General features: G+C 51.3%; 1 protein-coding gene across 1 annotated transcript in view; it reads right to left on the bottom strand.

Moving 5' to 3' along the window:
* NCAPG2 (non-SMC condensin II complex subunit G2) overlaps positions 1-13910 on the bottom strand; it is a 1155695-nt gene that overhangs the window by 833578 nt on the left and 308207 nt on the right. The window lies entirely within an intron of this gene.

A 13910-nucleotide genomic window follows, 5' to 3' on the forward strand; every position in this document is an offset into this window, starting at 1 on the left:
CTTGACCATTTTTTTTATCTCAATGGGACAATCACTGATTAGAAGTTTAGTATACTTCGCTTCCAGCTTCCAAATTTTATAACTGGTACCTACAAGCATAAGTTCGGTTTTACTAGCATTTAAGGCCAAGCCATTGAGGCACATCCAATTTGGAATGAGATCATAGATCCTATTAAGGTTTATTTCATCGTTACAGAAGGCACCTGTGATAGGGATGATACATTGGGCGTCATCTGCATAGTTTGTAAATTCTATGCCGTTGATGTCCAAGAAATCTAGAAAAGGCACCGCAAAGATGTTATAGAAGATAGGGGAAAGACACGCTCCCTGTGGGACTCCCCAGGTCAGTTCCAGGGCATTAGCATCTGACAAATAACTGCTCAGTCTCCACCGACGCTCTCCGAGGAAGGATTTAACCCAACAGGCAGCTGACTCAGAGAAACCCGCCACATCCCTCAACCTGGAGACCAAAACCGTATGGTCTACCAGGTCGAAGGCGGCGGATAGATCCAGCAGCATCAGCATGCTGGTGTTCCCTTGGTCCATGTGGCGGAGAAGACTAGATTTTAAATCCAGTAAAGGAGTCTCCGTTCCATGCTTTTCTCTGAAGCCAGATTATCTTTTATTCAGAACGCCGGTGTCTCTAAGGTGAGCTAGCAACTGTGTCAAGAATCTTAAGAAGAAAGGGAGAGTTAGAGATAAGACTCAAGGGTTCATCAGGGGGGAGGCCTGGCTTTTTTAGTAAAGGTGTGACCCAGGAGTGCTTTATACATGTTGGAACAGAACAATCTCTAAAGGAAGCATTAACAAATCTACAAAGGGTAGAGATCATAGAAGCGGAGCATGCCTTGATGGCTAGAGCAGGACAGACGTCCCCTTTACAATTGGTGGGCTTAAGATTTTGTATTATTACCGTGAGGTCAGCTTCCGAGATGGACTTAAGAGAAAAGCTTGTCAGCCTTCCAAGATTTGGTAGGTAGGATGATACCAGTATGCACATTTTGGCCAATGGTTTCTTTCGCTTTTAAAATATTCTTACCAATTTTGGACAGCTTAGTTTCCATTGCCTCTTGCACCTGGTTGCACCACTTGGCATCTCTAAGAATAGTATCCTGATTATTATTATTTTTTTATTCCAATTCTTTAAAAACCTTGAAAAGCTTTGTTCAGATTCGTCAAACGGCACTAAATTTATAAGCCTTTCAAATATTTTGGGACCAGATTAGGAAAGATTTCTCTTTACTGAACCTTTCCTTCCATTTTGATGGACCCCCAAACATTTTGCTTTTATTTGTTATCCTGACCTGTATTTTTACAGTGCTATGAAGCCTTAAGCTTCACTACACTGCCTTTTGCTCATCTGGTATGAGAAAAATAACATGTCCTTCAGGCTGTCAGTACTGGGAAACATTGTTTCCCTTAGTCTTGCGACTTTGTTACTACTTTTAGTAACTTGTCACTTGTGGTAACTTATCATTGTACAATGCATCTTACTATGCAGTACAAAGGGGTAAACTTTTTGTTTTGCCCTAGACTAACTCGCAAAGGGTTTTTGGTTATTCTAGGTGTGCTAAATGGACAAGCTGGTGGCAGCAGTAACCTCTTAACATTTTTTGGTGCATTTCGTTTGAGCCTTACCGCGTTCAGCTACTAACATACCAGTGTCCAAACATATCCATGCCGCATGGTTTTTCACTTGTCCTTTGGCCATCTTTTCTTTAGCCGCCTTCTTCCTGGCCTGTGAAGCCAGGAAAATCCTAATATGGACTTCCATTGCCAGAGAAAGCCGAGGCTTTTGGCGGGCTACTGGAGGGCAGTGTGTGTGTTTGCCGTCAGGATGTGGACTGGGGATCTCGACACCATTCCACAAACTGGTTTTAGTGTGTGAGTAGTATGCATTAGTGTTCCCATCAGTGGTCCTGATTGGACCACTGCTGGGGTGTGTGTGTGTGTGGCTAGTCCTGCTATTGGCTAGTGGGGGTTGGCTCTTACCTGGCTTTTAGGATAGGAAGAGGACCCCTGCACCTATTCTTCAGAGATCCTGGAGTAACCTGAAGGAGCCAAGACTACTGTTCAGCTGTGAGACCCGTGAAGACAACGTAGACCCGACTGAAGGAGATCTGGCAACCAACTTCTGCTGCTGTCTTGGTGGAGCTCTGTCTTGCTCGTGATCTTCAGCAGTCCTGAGAAGGAACTGCGACCCTTGGAGTGGAGGGGAGCAACAAGTTACTTACCTGCAACTTTTGTTCTCCAACATGGGTCAAGCATGGATTCACATGCTCATGAATATTCCCTGTCGTCAGGCTAGGAATCCTCGGTAAAGAAAAAATCAGTTTCAGTTTCACTTCTGAACTGTCTTTCGCCTAACAACCAATCACTGGCCTCTGGGTCATACTGCCCCAAGCCAATGACTGCCCTCTACCCAAGCCCCTCCTCTGGCAGCCATCTTCAGATTTGGTAGCACGTAAAGTGGCAGTAGGACAAAGAGAAGAGCCGCAGAGGGGGAGGTGGGAGGGCTCGCATGTGAATCCATGCCAGACCCATGCTGGAGAACAACAGTTACAGGTAAGTAACTTGTTTCTTCTCCAGCATGGGGTCTGGCATGGATTCACATGCTCATGAATAAAGAATATATAGCAGTACACACATGCACTACCGGGGGCCAAAGCTCAACATGAAGAATCTCTTACCTCCTCACGAGGCTCACCTTCAAGCGAACAGGTTGCGCAGCACTGCTTGGCCGACTCTGGACTCCTCCCTGGAATCCCTGTTGACGCAGTAGAACTTCGTGAAGGTGTGCGTCGACCTCAACGTAGCAGCCCTGCAGATGTCAAGCAGGGGCACACCAGACAGGAAGGCTGTAGTTGCAGTGATCGCTCTGGTCGAATGGGCTCTCGGACGGCCAGGCAACGGTCGGTTTGCCAACCGGTGGCAATGGGTGTTGCAGCCGGAGAACCACCTCGAAATGGAAACCTTGGAGAGGGCCTTCCCATGGTTCAAAGGGCCAAAGTTCACAAAAAGTTGCAACGTCTCCCGGAAACTCTGTGCGGTCCACATAGAACTTCAGCGCTCTAGCCACATCCAGTAAGTGCAAAGTCCTCTCAGCCGGCGACGAAGGCATCAGGAAGAATACAGATAACACCAAGGGCCCGTTTAGATGAAAGTCCGACGGCACATTGAGCATGATGAGGGGTGCGTCCGTAGCACTACCCTCGTCTCGTGGAATGTCAAATAGGGTGGTTTACGAGAGGGCGCTAGTGAGCTATCCAAGATGGCAGCTCACCAAGAGCTCTCTGCTGGCCCCCATTCAATATCCTGGAAAAATAGCGCTCTCATTGCAGCCTTCCGTCCAGCGCTATCCGCGACGGAATATCAGGCACCCGAGCAACCCCAAGCACCAAAATCCTGCGAGTAACCAGACCGGGGGCCCCGCAGACCATGCCTGCGTTGCCGCCGCAGCGGGTGAAGAGGGGGCAGGCCGGCGAGGATCAGTGCGGTGGCAGCGCTGCGGGTGGGTGAGCCGGCTACCTTGGCTACCGCCGACGCATCGTGACCCAGCGGGGTCTGCGTGGGAAGCAGGCAGGCGGCGGACCTGCGGGAGAGGTCCTGTCAACACCAGCGCGGCTTCAGCCTGCAGAGGCCTACACTCTCGCGGGGCAGAGGAGTTCCGGAGCCCGCCCGCCCTAGGGGTGACACCTGACATCTGGCCACGAAACATCTCCAGAGAGGCGAGCGGCCGCGCTGCTTGAGAACTTGCCGGCCGTGCTAGCCAGAGCCCCGGGAGAGCAGGGGGGGGGGGGGCGAGTCGGCAGGGACAGCAGAGTGACATGGGAAGAGCCGGCGGCGCTGCTGGGCCAAAGGGGGCCAGCGTCCCATCGTGTGGGGGCGAGGCCTGCGCTCCCTGCCACCTCCTCCCACCTGCGGAGTGCACCGGCTTGCAGTGCCTGCCATACGGCAGTTGGCTCCCCTGCCCCCCAGCGGCTGACTTCCACATCGCGGCTCAATGCAGTGAGCGCAGCAACATTACGCTCCCCTTAAATGATTGGATCATCAGACCTGTTACATCACGGAAAGCACGTAGGGCGCCTGGCACTGTCCCCCCTTTTTTCACCAGCCTGGGGTCCCTTCCTGAACCTGCTTGCCATATTATAAACAATTGCTCAACAATCATAAATTGAGCAGCCCCACACCATGGCTTGACCTCAGCGGGCTGTCAGCCATTATACCAGAGGAAGCCTGTGCACACTGCCCGCCGGCTATGGCGATTACCACAGGGTCAGTATCAACCCACCACAGTCACTGCATCCTGGGGGGCGCGGGATCTTAGTCCCCCCTCACCCTCAGGCACCTAGAAGATGAGCATTGTATCGGGCTCCCGAAGCTCAAAACACTGAGGTGCCACACCCTCTACCAACATCCAGAGAGAGAGTTAAGATCACCAGCAAGGCATCCACCTGTCACTTTGAACTGAGCTGCAGCAAGCACACCTAAGTACTTGTTCCCAACAGAAAGCGTCCCCTGTGGACCTCCAACTTTGTGTGCCCAGTTCAGCCACGGATCCTTGCCCAGCGACACGCACATCGAGAAGCCAGCAGCGCCACCAGATCAACAGTTACCTAACATAACAAATCCTCCTAGTGGGGCTTTGATCACCACACACCCGAATTGTCACGCCTGCCGCCCCGTAGCCCAAAATGAGCAAAACAGAAATCACAACCAAGATGACATTTGAAACCGGCTCCGTGGTCAAGGCTCCAAAACAACTGCATCAATTGTCGCCTCAGCCTCCTGAAATGGAGCAAATTGAGGAATCCCAGCAGACACCAGCGTTTGATATTCGCGAAATCCTTCTTGAATTTAAGACTGGTATTGGGAATTTGGACTCCAAAATAGACACTATCATCTAAAGTTGATCTCCTGCAGCACCGCATGGATAAACAAGGTAAGAGGTTTGACTCTGTGGAACGGAGGGTCTCAGATCTCGATGACAATACCTCATCCCTGCTGACCAGGGTCGCCACGCTTGAGAAACAAATGAAAGGGGCAGTTGACAAGAATGAAGACCTGGAAGGGCGTGCCCACCGCAACAACATAAGGCTGGTGGGCATAAGAGAACAGCAAGCTCCAACGAGGACCGAGGACTTTGTGGAGTCACTGTACAGGGATATCTTCGGGGAGGCAGCATTCTCACGTCTGTTCGTGGTGGAACGGGCGCAAAGGATCCCGTCCAACTGTCCGCTCCCTGGAGCGCCTCCCCGACCCATCATTGCAAAGCTCCTTAATTTCAGAGATCGTGACACCATCCTCAAATTAGCGAGGGAAAAAGGCGATCTGCAATATGATGGAGACAAGGATCAAATATTCCCAGATTTTTCGCCAGCTGTGCAGGCCTCCCGAAGAGCCTTTGCGGGGGTAAAACGCTGACTAGATGAGAGCCAGATCTAATACTCCATGCTATTCCCTGCCAAACTGCGCATACTCTATGCTGAAAAGACCCAGTTCTTCACCTCCCCTGAAGAAGCCAATTCCTTCCTTGATAGCATTGGCTGCAGCCCCTTGCGCAACCAGCGAGACCATAGAGGTGGGATAGATGTGCTGCCCGGGCTGCCACGAGATCAGGGAAAACTCAATCACGCTATGAGAGCATGTAAACAGATCACTTTAATGGGGGCACTAGCTCTTGGAACGCACCAGCGCCCCACGCTCTGCATTGTTTATGTTTACTATAGTTAATAGGTTGGGGGCATCATCGGGCAAGGTGGGGGTTGCCCGGCATGGAGGGAAGAGGAGAAGTTTGGGATCACGTTCAGAAGGTTGCCTCGGCCCCAGGCATGGCCACCACCACCCGTCCACCGCAGGAACAGTCACGGCAGTCACTTGGGTGCTAACCCACTCGTCTACTACCAGACATCAGTCCAATACCGTCTCCGCAAAATACCTCACACCGGCATCCCATTCAGGATAATTACCTGGAACATCAGAGGTGCTAATGCCCCTGCAAAGACCAGGAAGATCTTCCTCCGAGACGGCACAAAGTGGACATCGCCCTCATCCAGGAGAGCCACCTAATTCGCTCCTCAGAAAATCAGTGGGCCCCGCTCGGGGGGTGCCACTGCTACTACTCTTGCTACTCCTCATACGCAAGAGGGGTTGCAATCCCAGTCAGCAAGAATATCTCCTTTAAACTGGTAAGTGTCTCGCGACAAGGAAGGAAGAGCGCTGCTGGTGCAGGGGTTCCTGGCCGGGACAGTCATAGTTCTAGCCAACTCCTACGGCCCTAATGTAGACGGCGCCAATTCCTTCGACTGGGTAATTGCAGAACCTAGCAGACTCTGGACACACCACGATCATATGGGGAGGTGATCTCAATACCGTACTTGATCCGGCATTAGATAGATCCAACGCAATCAGCGGGCAACAGTCTAAGGCCTCCTCCGAAATCAAAGAAATCTTCCACACCTACCGCCTGGTAGATATCTGGGGCCAGATTACAGAAACTTTGCACCGGGGCAAGTGCAAAGTTTGAACGGTATTAACATTAGGGCAAAGTTTGCCCTAGTTTTAAAAACACTGGGCCACATTAAAAAAAAAGTGCTGTTTGACATATTAAAAGCACCAGGGCTATAATTGCCCTAGTGCTAAAAAGATACATTTTTAAAGCATTTTGCATCAGGGCAAATTTTGCCCTAGTGCCACTACCATTCCGTATTAGCACTAGGGCAAACTTTGCCCTGGTGCAAAAATGTAGTGAAAATGCATCTTTTTTGCAGTAGGGCCATTTTTGCCCAGCGTGCTTTTAATATGCCAAACTGCACTTGTCGAGGTGCAATGATTTTTTATTGTTTCCCAGTGTTTTTAAAAATAGGGCAAACTTTTCCCTAGTGTTAATACCGTGCAAACTGTGCACTTGCACCAGTGAAAAGTTTCTGTAACCTGGCCCCCTGGAGGCAAACACACCAAACCATCCACAAATGTACGTTCCACTCCTGGGTGCACGGGACTAGCACCCGACTCGACAACCTGCTAATGGCAAGATCTGGACCACTACAGTGGGGCGAATGTGAGATCCTTCCCAAGATGCTGTCTGACCACTCCCCAGTTATCCTCGATGTCAACCCGGCAGACGGCAGCAAGCGGAGCCCCTCTTGGCGATTCAAGTCAGGAGCCCTTCAAGACGCAGTGTTTGCCCAAGAACTGTCAGAGGAAATCTTGCTCTTCCCAACAGCAAACCAGGAGTCTGCCCCATCCCACGGTGTCCTCTGGGAAACCCTGAAGTGCTACACGCGTGGAATCTGTATCGCTAAGGAACTCGCAGTCTTAAAGACAATAAGGAGAGACCTCCAGAAAAACGAATCCCGTCTGAAAGACCTGAAACGAGCGTTTGAAGCCACAGGCGACCAAGCGACCCTGGCCCTTATTAAAACTGAATTGAATGAATTTAATAAAAATGCAGAACGAGAGATTCGCTACTTGTCGAGACGCCATATGATTCGCCAGTATGGTGAGGGGCAGAAGCCAGGGACACTCCTGGCCAGAATCCTTGCGGTGGCCAGAAAGCCACAGACTATTGACTGCATCCGCAACCACCTAGGCGCTCTGGTCCATATGGAAAGGGAAATCGTTGAAGCCTTTAGAGGCTTCTATCAAGAGCTGTACAACTCCAGATCCACAGGTAACACTGCGGTGCTCCGAGAATACCTGGACGATACCGAGCTGTTCTGAATCTCGGATGAGATGAGAGAGCACCTTAACAGAGAAATCACCGCTGAAGAAATCCAAAATGCTATAAAAGAGCTACCAGGCTCTAAGGCACCAGGCCCTGATGGCCTTACGGGCGAGTTCTATGAGGCGATGGGATCCTCGCTTGCCCCTCTTCTCCTGTCGGTCTTCAACGAGGCAGCAGCAGTCGGACAATTGCCCCCCACACTGAGAGAAGCCAATGTCATTTTTCTGCATAAGCCATGAAAGCCCCCCGAAGACTGCACCTCATACAGGCCAATCTCATTGATTAATATGGACAACAAAATTCTGGCCAAACTCCTGACCAACAGACTACTGCCCTTGATGCCGAGTCTGGTGCTGGCAGACCAAGCTGGCTTCATTCCTGGCCGGAACACAACCGTCGGCATTCGGCGCCTCTTCGGCATCATGGAAGCTCTAGATCCATCGAGACAGGCCATCGCAGTTCTTCTAGACGCAGAAAAGGCACTCAACTCTGTTGAATGGCCTTTCCTTTTCGCCGTCCTGTGCAAAATGGGCCTCAGCGCTTTGTTTATAAAGCTGGTGGCGCTCCTATACCAGCACCCCAGGACTTCCATTACTTTAGGGACCACAAAATCAGCCTCCATAGTACTGAGCAGAGGCACCAGACAGGGCTGCCCCCTGTCGGCCCTATTGTTTGCCCTGGCTATGGAACCCCTTGCAGCCAACCTCAGAAGCAAATTCATGGATAGAGGGATCATCATTGGACCGCACAAACTGATACTTTCCCTCTACGCAGATGACATGGCCCTGCTCCTCAGCGATCCAGAGACCAATCTCAATCCAGTAATGCGTGAAGTCCTCAAGTTCGGAGCCTTCTCAGGCCTCAAAATAAATAACAGCAAATCAGTGAGTTTCCCACTAACTCCCAACACAGCAGAATTCACGGATGGCTTCCAGTTTCATGCTAGGAATCATGCTGTCCAGAGATCGCAACGAGATACTCCGCGACAATTACGGCAGGGTCGTGGCATCGATCTCAGAGAAGATTACCCGTTGGAAGCACTTACCGTTAACACTGTGGGGGCGGGTATCCATCGTCAAAATGGCGATCCTTCCAAAATTATTGTATCTATATGCAAATATTCCTCTGCTACTTCCACACCATTTCTTCCAGCAGCTGCGGGCACTCGTCCTCGACCTGATCTGGGCGGGCAAGCTGGCGAGAGTGGCATTTGCCACGCTAATTCAAACCATTGCAAAAGGAGGGCTGGCCTTCCCGGACCTGGAACACTATTATTGGGCTGTGCAGCACAGTTTGAGCTATTGGTACATGATCCAATTTTTCAGACGGCACGTCCAGATAGAAAGGGCCCTCGCCACTCCCAAGTCCTCGGAGATCAACCGGTCCTGCTGAAAACCATGAACTGTTACGCGAACCTGGCTCCCACAGGGGCGACGGTCGGAACTGGATAGCTGCGGCCTCTGCCAATGTGAAATGTAGTGCAGAGATGACTAACTGGACTGGCTTGCTCAATTTCGTCTGCTTGACCCGTAGGAGTATTCTCCTGAAAGCGGAGAAAAGGAATGAGCCACCCGTGGATTGAGCGAGCACACCCCCACTGTCTTCCCACTAATCACCTCTGATATTTCCTTTCACCAGTCTCACCTTATGGTTTTGAACGATGAGCTCTCCATCCTGTGTGGAGTGCAGGGGCCCGTAGATAACCAGTTACTTCACTGGTCCGAAGGAATTGGGTGAGTTCCAGACGAATATTGACTCCGAGGTAAGTGGCGAGGAGCCGTAAGTATTTGGTTCTTAAGAGTTCAAAATGTCTGTTATTCACTCTTGTCCGATTCCTTCCTTTGTCTTGCAGCTTGATTCGAGAGGAGGTTGTCTCGTAGCAGCTGATTGCGTTTAGGTAAGAGTCTGTGTTACCCAACACCGTCCGGTAAAAAATGCCTGTGCTTAACCGTTGCTTTCTCGCTCCTTACAGGTGCAGCGTAAGACGATGTGGCGTGTAGAAGAATATCATCTCCGGCGGTAAGTCCATAGCGATAATAGAAATTGTCTTTGTTGGTTTTGTCGGCTCACCTTATTGTCTTTCTTCGTCCCCTTAGGTGCCGGGAGTTCGCCGATCAATGATGGAGCAGCGCCGGGTCGAGGAGGTACTGTGAAGACTGGTAAGTTTAGCGCGGCGCTGCAGCTGGCGGTGCGATGTGCACAAAATAAAGTATTTTCCTTGTTCGGATGCAAGAAGGATCGAGGATCAGATGAAGAATGAAGGTAATGTTCTTGCTCTAAACTTTTCTTCTTATTTCCCTTCTTTCTAGGAGCTCCGGATTCGAGGCGGGCGTGGCAGAAGACTGGATGCTGGACAGACAGGCCCGGTGAACGTTACGCTGCAGGATGCAGAAAAACGCAAAGTGTGTGCTGCTCATCGGGCGTGGTTTAAATAGCCTCCAAAGTAGTCCCAGGTAAGAAGTTCCCCAAGACCACACCCGAGTAAAAAAATAGTCCCTGAAACAAAGTAGTTCCTTCCAGGCCTCACGTTGGCTTGGATTCTTTGCAGCATGGTCTGCATGAAGTTTCTACATACAAGCCTGGCGCCTAAGGCGCCAGGACTGATCCCATATATGAGCCTGGCGCCTACGGCGCCAGGACTGATCCCAGATAGCCCCTAGCCGGGGTGGCTGGGTTTTCAATAGGTGTCTGGATGCCTGCTCCCTGGACTGATGGACTTGGTCTGGATGTCCGGGGGTAGGCATCAAGACATGAACATAATGTTGATCACCTTTGAGATTTGGAAAAGGATAGCACAAAAGCAAGGCATAAAATGCAGATACTCCCCAATCCTGCCAGCGAAAGTTTATTCCAGGACTGCCGATAACCACCAAAACAGTGTACCACCATCTAATGAGCAAACTTCAAATGAGCACAATAGACGATTGGTCAAAGACCATTGCTTAGTCACAGCACTGGACATATTTGTATACTTCAGGCTTCGTCACGCCTTCAGAGAGCAGTTCTCAATGGTTCCGGAGCGTCCACCCACGTGGCAGCTTTTACATCAGGTTATACAAGCAAGCGGTGAGGGTAAACTAGTCTCAACCATCTACAAAGAATTACTCGCCACAATAGACCAACCACAAACCCCTAAAGCGAGATGGGAAAATACCATGGCCCGTGCAATAGATGAGGCTGATTGGTCCTACATTCAGAGGCAGACCCAAAAGGTTGGGCTGAACTCGAGATTAAAACTGATCCATTTCAATTTTCTTCATCAGACCTACATCATGCCGAGCAAACTTCACCGCTTCCAAGACTCTGTCACGCTGGCCTGTCAGCGGTGCGGAAGCACCCCCGCTGACTTCTGGCACCTTGCGTGGGAACGTTCACCTGTCAGGAAATTCTGGGACAAGGTACTAACTACAACGTCGGAAATAGCCGGAGAGCACATCGACAGAGACCCGATGGTGACCATGCTCGGGTACACCTGTGAGATACAACCTGCGGCTAGGAAGCTAGTGGGCCTGCTGCTGGCAAAACGTTGTGTCGCTATGTCATGGGGCCGTGGTGCAGCGCCAATGCAAACTCAGTGGCTCAGGGATGTGGCATACTGCCACGACGCAGAGGCAGATTTCATCAGACCGCTGCTGCTCCATGCCCGACCACCAGATATCTGGAGTCCATTTGTAAACTATCTGCTATCACGTCCAGACAGCCCGCCCTCACAAGCAGACGCGTAGATCGCTGTGAGCACGGCATGCAACCCGGCAGGTCACATTCCTACAAACGTGGGCAGCACGGCAGTGACTGAGTGTAGCCAGTGACGGGAAGGACACAGACCTTGAACTTTGGGGGACAAGGGGCTTGGAAGGGGGAAGGGGGAAAAGGGCTGATTGGCAACTTTCTTTTAGTTATCTATTGTCATGTCGGTTTATGCGAAAAAAGCACAAAATAAAGGTTTTTTAAAAATAGGGTGGTTTACAAGAGAGCCTGGATCTCTCCCACTCGTCGTGCGGAAGTGATGGCCACAAGGAAGGCTGTTTTCCACGACAGAAATTTCAGTGGCGCTGAATACATAGGCTCAAACGGAGGACCCATAAGCCTAGTAAGCATCACATTGAGCTCCGACGCTGGGGCCGGAGCCTTCACCGGCCGGAACGAGCGAAATAGTCGTTTGACGAACTCCTTGACCAATCGATGCGACAATAAGGATGATCGTCCTGGAGATCTGGTGTAGCAGGAGATAGTCGCCGGATGAACTTTGATGGAAGCATCGGCCAGTCCTGCCTTGGCCAACGACAGCAAATACGGAAGCACCTACGGAGCGGTGACTCGTAGAGGGGCGATCTTCTGAGTATGGCACCAAATGGCAAACCTCTTCCACTGGTGCCTGTAGCATTTGATAGTAGGTGAAGCTCTGGCCTTGGGAAGCACCTCCTTACAATCTGCTGGGTGATCGCAGCCCCCAGACTCTAGTGCTGCAGGAGCCAGGCCTTCAAGTTCAGCAATCCTGGGTCGTGGGGCAGAAGCGCACCTCCTTCCCTGGCGAGAAGATCTACGACCGCCAGAAGCTTGACTGGAGGGGACGCTGACATGTCCAGAAGTTCCAGGTACCATATCTGTCTCGGCCACGCCGGTGCGACAAGGTTCATCCTGCACCGTCTGAGTTTATTGACCAGTCAAAGAAGCAACAGCAACTGAGGGAACGCATACAGAAACAGGCCGTCCCATGGGAAAGAGAATGCGTCCCCCATGCTCCCCGGCTGGGAAAACCTGCTGGCAAACCTCCGGCACTTGGTGTTCGTCGCTGTCGCAAACAGATGGATCTGGGGATTGCCCCATCTGCGGAACAGGTGATCCACTTGGTCCTGCCGAAGTTCACACTTGTGGCAAGAGTGCAGCTCCCTGAGAGAGCCGTCAACCGTGTTCTTCACTCCTGCCAGATGAAACAGGATGAGGAACATCCTCTGGGCTACGGCCCAGTGCCAAAGGTTCTGCGCCTCTTTGTAGAGCACTGGGGATCTGGTGCCCCCCTGTTTCCCGATGTAGAACATGGTGGTGGTATGGTCCGTGAAGACCTGGATCTCCTTGCCATTGAGGGACAGAAGGAAGGACTTGAGGGCCCAAAACACTGCCCGCAGCTCCAACACATTGATGTGCAACCCCTTTCTCCTCCGGTAGCCACAGGCCTCTTGCGTGAAGGCCCCGGGTGTGCGCTCCCCAACCTTCCAGGGAGGTGTCTGTCATGACCGTTTCCTGATGAGGTGGAGGCTGGAAATCCGCGCCTGCGGACAGAAGTGCGCGCACTCCCCACCACTGTTATCGCTCGATGGTTACTCTTGTCGAGTTGTCTTGAATCCAACGGACATCGAGGAACTTCTTCAGTGGGCGCATCCGTAGCCTGCAAAGCCGAATGTGGTATATGCATGGCGGCATCATGCCGAGCAGGGACTTGATGGACCTCACCCTTGCGATCTTCAAGGCCAACAGCTGTTGTACCTTGCCCAAGATGGCCGCTATCCTCTCTTCCGACGGAGACGCCAGGCACGACACTGTTGAGTCGGGATCCCAGAAACAGCGAGTCCTGTGATGGAATCAAGCAGGACTTTGCATAGTTCACCGAGAACCACAGATCCGTCAGGAGTTGGACGGTCCTCGCTGTGTATTTGACGGCGATGTCCTGTGAGCTTGCCCAGATGAGCCTGTCGTCCAGTTAAGGGTACACTTGGATCCCTCGTAGACGCAGCTGCACCGCCACCGGCACCAGGCACTTGGTGAAAAGTGTTGGCGCTGACTTCAATCCAAAGGGAAGGGCCTTTAACTGGTAATGATGCCCTTGAACCACGAAACGCAGGAACTTGCGGTGGTCCTTGTGAATGGGGATGTGAAAATAGGCATCTTAAGTCCAGCGACGATAGAAAATCCCCCTCTTCCAGCTGTCCTAGCACGTGCTGAAGAGTCCCCATCGGAAACTTTTGAGACTTGATGTACTTGTTCAGACGGCAGAGGTCAAGGATGGGCCTGCACCCGCTGGTCTTCTTTTTGATGAGAAAGTAGGAACAAGTTACTTACCTGTAATTGTTTTTCTCCAGCATGGGTCTGGCATGGATTCACATGCTCATGAATATTCCCCTGGGAATCCTCAGTAAAGAAAAAATCAGTATCAGTATCAGTTTCGTTTCTGATCTGTCTTTCTTAG

This window comes from Ambystoma mexicanum, chromosome 2q (assembly GCF_040938575.1).
Source record: "Ambystoma mexicanum isolate Mex_15411 chromosome 2q, UKY_AmexF1_1, whole genome shotgun sequence".
Classification (NCBI taxonomy): domain Eukaryota; kingdom Metazoa; phylum Chordata; class Amphibia; order Caudata; family Ambystomatidae; genus Ambystoma; species Ambystoma mexicanum.